The following is a 13,239-nucleotide window of genomic DNA, read 5'->3' as shown; positions in this document are numbered from 1 at the left end:
TCATCAAATAACTTGCAAGAGCTGTAGAAGAATAGGTTGGATGCAGGAAAATGTTGTTAACCTCGGAGGGATATTTTAGGCCTAAAGTTTACAGTGAAAATCAACTTACTGGAGGCTAGCAAGGAAACCAGCACTTTGGGGTAGCTTGATGACCAGGGTGTAAAAGCTGGTGGTATCTGAACTGTTGTCAAAGTCCATCCTTGTCTTATGCTTCCAGCCCTGGTAACTTTGAGGTGGTGCAAAGAAGCCTGAATTGAGAGTCAGGGTTTGAACCCCATAGGACTTCTGAGCTTTGTGACTTTACTAGGGGTGGGGAACGTTCAGGGTACCCTTTTGTAATCATTTGGTCTGGCCCTGCCAAGGCCTTAGGGGTGAGTTAATTAAATATTTGACCAAATATAGCAGGCTAATTTTTAAGTTGATACTTTTGTATGGCCCATGAATGATGTTATAAATACCCAAATGGCCCTTGGCAGAAAAAAGGTTCCCCACCCCTGCTTTAAATGAACCCAGTTATGGCTTTTGACCTTGGGGAAGGCACTAAAGCCTTTCTCAGACCCAATTTCCTCAACTTTATAGTAGGGATAAGCAATGCCTATGTTCCACAGTTGTGAGGATTAAGAGTTAGCATGGCCCGGATGGCATGGCTCAGTGGTTGAGCATCGACCCTATGAACCAGGAGGTCACAGTTCGATTCCCCATCAGGGCACATGCCCAGGTTGCGGGCTCAATCCCCAGTGTGAGGCGTGCAGGAGGCAGCTGATTGATGATTCCCTCTCATCACTGATGTTTCTATCTCTCTCTCCCTCTCTGAAATCAATGAAAATATTGAAAAAAAAGAGCATGTATAAAACTGGCTGGCACAGAGTAGTGGCTGAGCCCCTCTCCCAGAAGGCCTGTGAAATGGCAGCCATGGCAAGAAGGAGATTGTTTAAACTTTTTTTTAAACTGCAGGACACAAATGGAAGGGATGGACAAGTAACAGCTTTCTCTTCCTGTTATTTACTGTTGTGGGAGTCAGACCCAGTGTGAGCCTTTCATTACCTATAGGCTTGGTTTCCAACAAGGGGACCAAATTCCCTCTTTCTTTTTAAGGGAAAAATTAGTATAAATTGTATTACTTTCCATGTGTGTCAAGATCAAGAATTAGGAACATCATCTCATTCAGGAAAGCAGGATGGGAAGTTATTTTTCATATAACCAAGCCCTGGAGCCCCTCAAATCCCCTTTCAAGATAGAATTTTTCAAAAAATTATTTTAATTGATTTTTTAGAGAGAGAGGAAGGGAGAAGGATAGAGAGATAGAAACACTGATGAGAGAGAAACATCAATCGCTGCCTCCTACATGCCCCACACTGGGGATCGAGCCCGCAACCTGGGCATGTGCCCTGATGCGGAATTGAACTGTGACCTCCTGGTTCATGGTCTGATGTTCAACCTCTGAACCACTCTGGCTGGGGTATGATAGAAATTTTAGAAGACTCTTTGTTTACTTGAGACTGTATTCTGACATAATAGCTAAGGAGCTTACCTGCACATTTACTTTTAGAAGGGAAATGAACTGTTATTAAAAATTATAAGGTGTCTCTAATAAGCTTAAGTATATACTGTTCCCATGTAGAAGGAGCCATAATCAAGTTTGTAAATTTTATTTTCCAGCAAAATACAAGTCTTGGGACAAAATGATTTCTACTAATATTACTACTACCACCACTTCTACTACTATTACTATTATTATTATTACTACTAGTACTGCTACTGGTGCTACCTACATTTATTGAGTACTTACTATGGCTGTTGTAAAATTTTCTCATATATTAACCTATTTATCCTCACATCCACCCTCTGACAAAGGAATCATTAGGGAAGTTGAGGCATGTTTTGTAAGTAGCAGGGCTGTGATTTGAACGTAAGCAGTTTGACTCCAGAGTCTGTGCTCTTAGTGAAAAAGGGTCTAAGGTCTTGAGTTTGGAGATCCAGGTTCCAATGGGAAACCTTTGCTTAAGTAGCTGGATAGCCCTACAAATCCTCCCATTTCTTAGTGCCTCAGTGATTTCAATTGAGAAATGAGAATAAGAACTTGAAAAGCTTTGGTTCTCTCATGTCAGTGAAAATGCAAGTAGAATTAGACTCCACTTGTTTCTTGCATCTCTTGAATCATGCTAAGGAGAATCCAAGTCATACCAGGGTGGTATTTTTAAGTCTCATCTTCATTTTCTCATCCACACCTTTCCCATCCTGGCTGTATCCCAGAGCATCACTATCTCATCCCGTCACTCATTTTGTTTGGAAGGCAGATAAGGTTTTGTTTTATGGAAAGACTAACCTATGTTATTGCCAAGGCCTCTATGTAAAGACAGGAGAGGGAGAACTTTGATTCTCGGTCTCTTCCTTTTTGGACAGAGTCTTAATGATTTCCCCCTTCTTGGCTGGGAGGGGTCTTCACAGCGCCTGTGTGCTTCCTTGATGTTAGACCTGTGGGCCTCAGCTGGTCATTGAGGAGCTTTTTGTGAGCCTTGTCTGCCTTCAGCTTGTGGATGTGTTCCATGAGAATCTGCTTGTTTTTGAAAACATTCTCCTTCATTTTCATGTACAGGCTGTGATCCACAGTGTGTCCTGTGAAGCCAGCACCGGATTCTCATCCTCCCCATCCAGGCTGCCTCGTCAGGCATGTGGGCACTGGCAGCACTCCTTCACGTACCCATGCCAACGGGCCTGCCCTTTGGCAGGCCCAGGTGTTTTGCCAGCATCCAGCCTGGACAGTCACAGGCTTCTGGATGATCGACCTGTTTTGATCCATTTCTGGAGCTGCTAATAGGAGTTGGCATTGGCTATTTCATTGGTCTCATTGAGGTCCAGCCAGACCTTCTTTTTGCCACAGTGAAGGACACTGGAGGCGAGCCTCTTGTGAAGCCTGAGCATACTCAGGGCCGTGGCTGCAGTGATGAAAGAAAAGCTTGTAACATGGCTCTGGAATCTGCCCCCAAACTCATTCTTTAACTCAGGGGGAGCGGGGCTATCTTTGTTCCTCTCCCCATCACTCTTTCCTTGACTACCCTTTGCCCCAATCACTTTCTACACATTCTCCTAGTTCTTTTTAACAAAAGTATCTGAACAATCCCTGGCCAGTGTAACTTGGTGGTTAGAGTGTCGGCCCACACATTGAAGGGTCACGGGTTCCATTCCTGGTCAAGGGCATGTACCTGGGTTGCAGGTTCAATCCTGGGCTCCAGTTTGGGTACGTGTGGGAGGCAAGAAATAGATGTGTCACTCTCACAGCTCTCTCATTCCCTCCCTCCCTCCCTCCCTTCCTTCTTTCCTTCCACTCTTTCTAAATATCAATGAAAATAATATCCTTGGGTGAGGGTTAACAAGCAAACAAAAAGAATACATGAACAAGAAACTAGACCTCTACTTTTGGGTGGGAGAGAGGGAGAAGCTAAGTGTACAAGTGAAAGCCTCCTGAACATGTGGGAGTGGGAGGTGGGCAGTGGACATGGATTGGAGGGCTGATTTTACCTCCTAGTCCCATGGAGGATTAAGAAAGTGGTTGATGAAGAAATAGAAGTATGTCTTAAAAGCAAGGCTCAGGATTTATTATGTGTCTTTGATAAGCATGATTTCTTCTTTGCTCTGTGACACATTGTACAATGGAAGTGACAGGGATGTGGTCGGCAGTGATAACCGACTGGATTGTCATCTTCTTGAGGGTAGGGTCTGTTCCTCCTCATTTCTGTATCTATAAGGCCAAGTACAGTGTTGGCAGATAGCATTTGAAAGAATAAGTGAAGAAAGATAGAAACTCAGAGACGGGCCTGATGAATTTGAATTTTCATTCTAACAACTGACCTTTCCATTCCATGAAGTGAGCTATTTAGCAATTCGCTAGCATATGGATTATCTCTGTCTATGGCATCTATTCTTCCTCCATCTGTTGAGGAATTTCATCCTCTTTCAAAGTCACAGAGGCCTTTGGTATATTCTTCACATGGTACAAATGGGACTTTTTTTTTTTTTTTTTAAAGGATGTAACAATATCACCTAGATTTGGCAAACATAATAAAAAACTTAATTTGGAGATTGCTTCCTGTTTTTTTTTATTTTCCCTTTTGACAGAATACATTTAATAGACAATATTAATCTGGTTTCCTAATGCACATAAAACCTAGCAGTATTCAATATCTGGCTTGTTTGCTTTTATTCTTAAAGAATCTGAAGGGAGTTGACATTTTGTTTCATTCATTCACAGTCTCTTTTTTCATATCTAATGAACACACTCCACAACAATGGTCCTCAGATCTCCACCATCTGCAGGGGACGGCACACAGGTCATAGGCTAAGAACAACACCACATCAGTATTGAATAAAAAAGTGGAACTTCAAAGGCAGAGCTGGCTATGAGGTCTATGCTTTCAAGACCTCAGAGCTCACTCCTCCTGTTTATTTTTTTTGTTTGATTGGATGATAATGTAGTATGTCATTCCATGGTCCATGACCTGTGGTCAGTTCCCTATGGAGGAGCCAGAGTGGGGAGTATTTTTGTGAGCATATTTGTCCTAGTCAGGAAATAATAAAATCAAGAAGGGTGGGTACAAAAGATGTCTGAGGAGAGGAAACAAAATCCTTTATTATTGAGGAAGATGATCTTGGGGGCTCAGCCAAGAGTCTTTTTATCTGGATAGTGATAATGATAATGATAATGATTCTCTCTATAAATGACGTAGGCGAGAGGGAGATTTTTGTTAGTTTGCTTCTCTCTCCCTAGTCAATTGCCCTCTATTTTCCCTTACCGCTGTGGCAGACACGTCAGACTCATCTTTGCACTGTGTTGATTAGAGTACATCTCTACCTCTGAATCACCCAGGCATCAACTTTTTAAAGTGTTGAACTGGTGCATTAAGTCTTAATGGAAATTTTTCCTCCTAATATAGGACGTCTCTGGCCTATGAATAATTAATGACAATTTATAGCTCAAGGGATGTGGCAGAGGAATCAATATAGTAAATTAACATCCACCTCCTGGCCACCCAACACCAATATCTTTTTTAGGTATAATTAAGTCTCAAGAAGTCCTATACCTTTTTTTTATTTAACAAAATCTTACATATAATTAACATTAACTTTGTTTTTATTGTATTCACATTTTATTAAATATTATTCTTAAAAGCTAGGAGGTACCCAGGAGTGGTCCATGCTCTGATGGACCTATAAATTAAATGATTAGGAAGATACAGTTCTTACTGCCATGGTTGAGACTCTGGCAAGGCAGAGAGAATAAAATGAAAAGATGCCAGGATACATGTATTCTGAAACAATCCTCCTCTTGCCTTCCCTTGACCCAGTTCTTAAGAAGGAGTGAAGAAAGGTTTCTTGAAGCATATGTCTGCATGTCAAAAGAAAGCTCAAACTTTTGGTGATGGCGGTGACAATACCGTGGTTCCAAATGCCTTTGTTAGGAGAGTCTCATCTTTATATCTCAAATTTTAAGTCCTTCCTGAATAGAGCTCTGGCCTGTTTTGCAGTATATTAGCTAGGAATGGGGATTACCTTGACAATCTCTGTTCTGACATCCCAAAATTTCCTGTTTGCCCTGGTCTCTCCACATCAGCCCAAGCATTGCCAGCTCCGGCCTGTCTCTTCTTTTTGAGTAATCTCATCCATCATGGGAACTGTCAACTGGGTGCCTTTGAGTCCTGGGGCTTGCTGAAGATATTCTGAGGACAATGTCCATCTGTCACATGTTATTAGCAGTTTTCCTAAACCCTAGAGTTAGGGAGGAGCAATCCTAGCCTAGGGGAAAGTGCAGAGAATCAGAAAAAGTTCTAAGATTTCTGACAAGTCTGATTCCTTTGCTGGAGCTTGCACCAACTTTTCATTGTCCTCCATTCTGTTGTTCCCCGGACCGAACCAGAAGTGAATAAGACAGGGTTCCTGCCTTTAGAGAATTTCTTTTGAGTGTGGAAAGATAGTCTTGAGAACAAATTACTATGCTCCATGGCTATAAGACGTCCAGGGATCCATGGGTTGGGGGAGAGTGAGCCCAAAGCAGAGTGTTGGGAAAGGCTTTCTCAGGGAGGTACTTGATTGTGTGTCTTGCAAAATGAGTCAAGACCTGGTGGGTGACAGTGAGTGGCCTGGGGCATTCCTGGCCAAGAGGCGGAGCAGGAGGGCAAGCCCAGGGGAATGGAACTGGAGCTCAGTCCTCGGTCTTGGCAGAGCTTAATTACTTGTTTCCTCCTTGAGCCTGAAGTTGGGACTTGGAATTGGAAAAAACTCTCATGTCAGAGGCAGCTTTCTTTGCAGGCCTCAAAGTAATTGAAGTCCCCTAAACCTTCACATCTCTCTGGGAGGTAGTTGCTCCTATGGTTAAAAAGATCCCTTTCAGGGAAGGAGCTTTTGATGACACCATCCCGCCTTGAGTTCAGACACTGTTAGGAGGCTGCTTTCTGCTGTCAGCTGTGCTTGAACATTCTCTCTGGTAACTGCTTCTGCCAGTGCTCCTTACAGCAAGTATACCTGAGATGATTACACTTGCACGTCTGCTTTCTGGGACATTGATAAATGACCGAATTAAACCTTCCATTGCAAATACCTTTTAAAACCGTAACATGGTTTCCGAAAGTGTAATCCCTAATAGACACCGTTCTATGGGTAAGGTCTTCTGCTGGAATCGACACTTGCCAGGTTTTTCTGGTGCCCAGACAGCTGTGCTGGAGAGTGCACATCTGCATAATAGTAGGGTGTCCTTCCTCTTTCTTCAGAGCACCCACTCCTTATTCCTGGGAGTTTCCCCAAGGGGGCCCCACATGTTCTCATACAATATACAACTGCAAGCCAATTTCAGTGCTGTGGGTGTCTAATCCCCTCTCACCCCATCCTCCTTTCCCTGGGAGCATTGGTTCTAGAAGCACACTGATTGCACCAAATTCTGGCTCCAACACATACCAGCTGTGTGGCCTAAGCAAGTTACTTAACCTTGTGCTTTCACAATGCATTCATTTGGAAGGTGCAATGAAATAATATTTATAAGATACCTAGCCGATACCTAATATACAACAGAGCTTAATAAATGGTAGCTATTCTTTTGATCACCGTTAGCACAATTGTTGTGACAACCCATGTCCACTGCCTGCAAAGTTACTTGGTGAAGTCCCTTTCTCACCGGGTAGAGCAATATGCGTTTCCAGGGAGCAGCCTCTGAAAGCTTCCCGTGTTCCATGGCCAGGGTACCCCAGTTATTGTTTTCATGCCTGACAGTGCCCTGGATCTGAAGAAGCCTGACTTATACTTGGAGTTCCAGAGAGTCCCTCTCAAATAGCTTCTGGCCTTCATTCCCATAATCAAAGGTGCTTAACCCCAGTTCATAAATTTTTACCTTTCATTTTCCTTTTCAACTTTCCTGGTCCTTTTCTACACCAAAATCTCCTCTTTCCTCCTCTTAGGAAACCAGAGTTCCCAGGCATATAAGAGAGATAGAGATAGATAGAGATAGAGATAGAGATAGAGATAGAGATAGAGATAGAGATAGAGATAGAGATAGAGATAGAGATAGAGATAGAGATAAAGAGAGAGAGAGAGAGAGAGAGAGACTGAATGAGAATGAGGATGTATGGGGGGATGTAGAAGGAGAGGAGCGTGCTTTACACTGGCAGCTGCCAGCCAAAAATGTAGTAATGCTGATTGTTCTATGAATAGCATATCCAGTTGGCACCACAGGATTTTTTTCCCCCTCTGTAGAGAAGATTCTTAGATGAGAGATTTTTAACCTTTTGAAATTGACATGACCAGTTCTTTTGAATAATACTGTGTGCTTTCAGTGTGAGTTTGTTTTGAGACTGATTTGAGAATTCCTCTCCATCCAGTTATGAGTTGAATTTTGGGCAGTTGTATGTTGGCATCCTCAGAGGTGAAGTCTGCAGGTAACTTTGAGAACAAGAATATGGAGTGGTGCCTCTGACTTGGCACTGTATCGTGACTCTTCAGTCTGAGAGGGTGACAGTGATCTAGGGGATGGGCTGGAAGGCCATGGGAGGAGGGTGGATAGGTGATTTGTTCAGCATATGCTGGACTGTTCGATCCAGGCCTTCCCTATTGAATCTTTAAAGAGACAGTTTGAATTTAAATAAGTAAATGCCTTACCCAATAGTTGTCATGATGCTTTTATTATTTGATTTCTTTAAGTTTGTAGGCTTGCATTATTAAAAGTTTATTCCCCCAGTGGAACAAAACAATTAGGTTATGTTTCCAAGGCAAGTCAGAACTTAGGACCCATGGACCTAGCCAGCAATCTTAGATCCATATAGAGACAAAAATCAAATCTGTTTTACATTCTTATAAAAATAATTCAAAAGATAAGTCTTTGACCTTTAAGTATGTAAATGGTACAACTATTTTGAAAAAGAGTTTGGTTGTTTCTTAAAAAGTTAAGCCTACATTTATCATATGATTTAGCTATTTTAGTCATAGATATTTACTCAAGTGAAAGGAAAGTCAAGGTCTATACATAGATCTATATGTGAATGTTCACTGCTGCTTTATTTGTAACTAGAGGCCCAGTGCACAAATTCATGCATGGGTGGGATCCGGTCGCCCAGCCCCAACTGGGGCAGATTGGGGCTGGGCTGGCTGGGAGGAGGGGCCGCAGGCAATTGGCTGGTGTGCCCCGCTCCCGATTGGGGTCAGGAAGCTGATTGGGGGTGGGGCTGGCTGTGGGGAGGGGCTGTGGGTGGGAGAGGCTGATCAGGGGTCAGTGGCTGGGGGAAGGGCTGTGGGAGGTTGGTCGGCCAGTCCCACCCCCAGTTGGGCCAGTTTGCTGGCTGCAGTGGGCATCATAGCAACTGGTCATTCCAGTCATTATGGTATTCCATTTGCTGTATCTATATCTATATCTATATCTATATCTATATCTATATCTATATCTATATCTATATCTATATCTATATCTATATCTATATCTATATCTATATCTATATCTATATCTATATCTATATCTATCTATATATATATCTCCAAACTGTGGAAATAACTCAAATGTCCATGAGCCAATGAATGGATAAACCAATCATGCTATATAATGGAATACTACTCAGCAATTAAAAGGAATGAGCTATTGACCCAAACAACACTATAAATTAATTTCAAAATAATTTCACTGAGTCATTGGTGCCAGACACCACCCCCCAACCAAAGAAGAATACTATGATTCCATTATATAAATTCCAGAAACATGTAAATTAATCCATAGTGACAGAAAGCAGATCAGTAGTTGCCTGAGGATGATAGGGGGTAGGGCAGGGAGGAGTGAGAGGGAGCGATTACAAAGGGATAGGAGGAAACTTTTGGGGTTGATGGATATGCTCATTATCTTAATTGTGGTAATGGCTCTACGGGTGTATGCATATGTCAAAACTCATCAAATTCTAGACTTTCAATATGCAGTTTATTATGTGCCAGTTATGTCTCAATAAAGCTGGAGGAATAATTCTAAAGGAAAATAACTAAACTTTTAGTATCTTTCCATTTCAGAGATATCTATCATCACATGTTATTCTGCTGGCTCCTTTAGTTTTCATTCGGGGATCCTAAAACCTTAACTTCTATTCACATGACCCATGCTAGTCACACTAAACCAGCCGTGGGCAAACTACGGCCCGTGGGCCGGATCCGGCCCGTTCGGCTGTTCTATCTGGCCCGCAGAGCCGAAAGAGCAGAGGGTTCTCTTGCTCTCCCTTCCGCTCCTTCACCAGCAGCAGTGTTAACATGGCAACGTCGGGAAACACGGCCACAGCTCCTTCTTCTGAGTGGGCGGATTTATATCCGCCCATTCAGTAGAAGGAACAACCTCTCAATCTTCCAGAGGCTCCTTGTAATGCCCAGGACGCGTCCCCCGACATCACCCTGGGAATGTGTAGACACGTTATTGTGGTGATGTAGGGAGACACGCCCCTGGAGAGCACAGTATCAGAGCATTAGCTAAAAAGGAGACCAACAACACTGTTCCCACTGAAGTTGATGTTTTAAAGACCAAAAACCTTTCAACCCAGTCTACATTGCCATCTACATCTACGTCCTGGGCATAATTTGGAAGTTGCACTAAAGAAAATGTTTAATTTACTGTTTACACATTTTGTTCTTTTCTATTTGTTTTAGTTTTAAATTATTTTATTATATTTAAGTTTAATTTGAAAGGCTTTTGTACCTTTCCTTTGTTAGGCAATTTTATTTTGCCTTTGCCATCTTCAATATAAGGTATGTTATTGTGCTATGATTCCTCCATTTTTTGAAGTTTCAAATTATAATAATTAGTGTTTACATTCTTCTTGTTAAAATGTTTGAAATGAATAAAACTATTGAAATAAAGTTAAAAAAAGACCGTACCCTTTTATGTAATGATGTTTACTTTGAATTTATATTAGTTCACACAAACACTCCATCCATGCTTTTGTTCCGGCCCTCCGGTCCAGTTTAAGAACCCATTGTGGCCCTCGAGTCAAAAAGTTTGCCCACCCCTACACTAAACTCTATCACCTTCACTATAATAATAATGACAGCTAATATTCATTGAGAACTTCCTGTTGAACAGGGCTATACCAGTGCCTTGCCTGTATTATCTCATTTAATGCCTGGAAAACCTTCCTAGTGTAGGAACTATTAACTCCATTTTACATAAGAAAAAATCAAGGCAGAGAGGTTAGGTAATTAGTCCAACACAAATGTGGAGAGTCCTGATTCAAAACCACAAACAGTCCTATCTAGGGCTCCTACTTTGTCACTAATAGGACGTAACTACAAATTTATTTGAAAGCAGCAAAGAGTTATTACAGAAACAAGGGCATGATGCTGTAACTGGTAGCTGTTTCCTAGGCCTTTGTTTGGCTTCCTGGCCTTCTATGACACTAATTTTTTGTTTCAGCTTTTAATTCCCAGAACAATCTTCCTGCCTGTTTCCTTGATTTCTATTGCCCTGTTCATCTTCCTAGAATCTGAGTTTGTTGCCTTTATGGTCTTAAATGCCTGCCCCATGCAGAGAGCTTTGCCTGATGACTTTGCTTTTTTTTCTTCTATTTTTTTTTATTTTAAAATTACAATTGACATTCAATATTATATTAGTTTCAGGTATACAGCATAGTGGTTTGACATTTATATAACTTACAAAGTGATGTCCCCCTTCCTGCAATAAGTCTAGTACTTACCTGGCACCGTACATACTTATTACAATATTATTGACGATATTTCTGGTGCTGTTGTGGGTCTGGGACCCATTGTTCCTCACGGAAGGTCTCTGCAGCTTAGATATCCCTCCTGACTAAAAACACGCCACATGTGGGTGTCAGACCAGCCTGTTCTGCACCTCCACCCCTCCTACCAGTCTCAATGTGCTTCCTTTTTTACTTCTCTAGTTGCAGGACTTCCATTCAACCAGTTTTCAGGCAATCCTGAATGATGGTTCTTCTGTATTTTAGTTGTAATTTTGATGTGGTTGTGGGAGGCGGTGAGTACTGGAGTTTACCTATGCTGCCATCTTCCTGTATGCGTTCTTTATAAATTTTGGATATTAACCTCTAATGGGGTTTATTGTTGGCAAATATGTTCTGCCATTTGGTAGGCTGTCTTTTTGTTTTGTTGATGGTTTCCTTTGCTGTGCAAAAAATGTCTGCATTGAGTAGATATACCTGCTAGATTTTCCAGGTAGAACAAATCTGTGCACAAGGAAGGGATGGATCCTGTTCAGATCAGGGCATGTGTCAAAGTCTCTGCAAGGAATACAGAACAAAAGGACAAGGCAGACAGACAAAATAAGAGGAGTCAGGCCAGGAGATTGGCAGGGACTCAGGCAGAATCCAGTATAAGTGGTAGCAGAGTAGAAATATGAAGATTTGCTGGAAAGTCCACAGAGCACAAGGGCATCAGTGGGCCCTGCTGAGTGCTGGGCAGGTAGAACTGGCAGGAAGAGAGAGCAGAGTTGACAGAGAGGCCTCGGAGGAGCCCCTGAAGCATGTCCTCAAGAGGCAAGCTGTCCACCAATGCATGCAGGAGCTGATGGCCCCGGGCCTGGGGCCAGCTTTGCCTGGATTGACAAGGATTGCCAGAAGGCCCCAGAAAATATGGCTTCGCAGTCTTTTCACACTTCTGCCAGTCTCCCAGATTATTTTGGACTCTCTCTTTTTTATTTTTAATCAGTAGGAGAAAAAAAGAAAGATTACAATAAAAACCATATGGGGACCTCTTCTCAGGCTGAAATCTTTTGATCTTTTCTTTAAACCAGTGATTTTTAACCTTTTTAATCTCATGGCACACATAAACTAATTATTAAAATTCTGAGCATACCGAAACATAGTTTATATATTTTGCCGATCTGACACAAAAAAGGTATAATTTTGATTCATTCACATGGGATGACTATTGTAGTTGGCTGTTGTCATTTTAAAAATTTATTTGACAATCTAAGGAAAAAGAGGTCAATGCTCCTGACTAGTCAAGTATTGCATGTTTTAAAAATTTTTGTGGCACACCAGTTGAAATTTAAATAGAAGAAAGTAACCTTCCCACTCTTCAAGAATTCCAAATGTTTTCCAGCCTCTACCTGAACAAATATCTCAGGTAAATATACTATCACTAGTGGCCTGGTGCACGGATTCGTGCACATTGAAAGAAAATTAATTAGAAGAAATACTTTAAGATCTCTATTTGCCCTTTCTCTATAATAGAAGTGTCAACCAAATTCATGATCGACAATGACAGATTGAAACATACGTGTACAATGGCGCCAGCGAGAGCTTTATATGTATCGCGCATGCGTGAGTCAACTTAGCCTTTTATATACTAGAGGCCCGTTGCACAAAGATTCAAGCAATAGACCTTCCTTCCCCTGGCTGCTGGCAACGGTTTTCCTCCAGCACCTGGGGCCCAGGCCTTCGCTCTGGCTGCCACCTTCTGTCTTCACTCCAGCCAGAGCCTTCAGTCTTCTCTGCTCCGGCTGAAGTGCTGCTCCTGTAGCTCCCTCCGCCCCCCGCCCTCCCCCTCATAGCAGGCATCCCGCCCCACCCGGTTGCTCCGCGCCTGCGTATGCAAATTAACCCTCCATCTTTGTTGGGTTGATTTGCATACTCACTCCTGGTTGGCTGGTGGACGTCATAGAGATACAGTCAATTTGCATATTTCTCTTTTATTAGTGTAGACTAGAGGCCCGGTGCATGAAATTTGTGCACCGAAGGGGTCCCCCTCAGCCCAGCCTGCACC

General features: G+C 42.3%; 1 pseudogene across 1 annotated transcript; it reads right to left on the bottom strand.

Moving 5' to 3' along the window:
* Positions 1–2,346: 2,346 nt before the first annotated feature.
* On the bottom strand, positions 2,347–2,922 carry LOC308244282 (large ribosomal subunit protein eL19-like; annotated as a pseudogene). The gene has a single exon. The product of its transcript is annotated as a large ribosomal subunit protein eL19-like (transcript).
* Positions 2,923–13,239: the final 10,317 nt, after the last annotated feature.

The sequence above is a fragment of the Plecotus auritus genome, assembly GCF_963455305.1.
Source record: "Plecotus auritus genome assembly, chromosome: 3".
In the NCBI taxonomy this organism is placed as follows: Eukaryota; Metazoa; Chordata; class Mammalia; order Chiroptera; family Vespertilionidae; genus Plecotus; species Plecotus auritus.
This window is presented reverse-complemented; position numbering and strand designations above follow the sequence as displayed.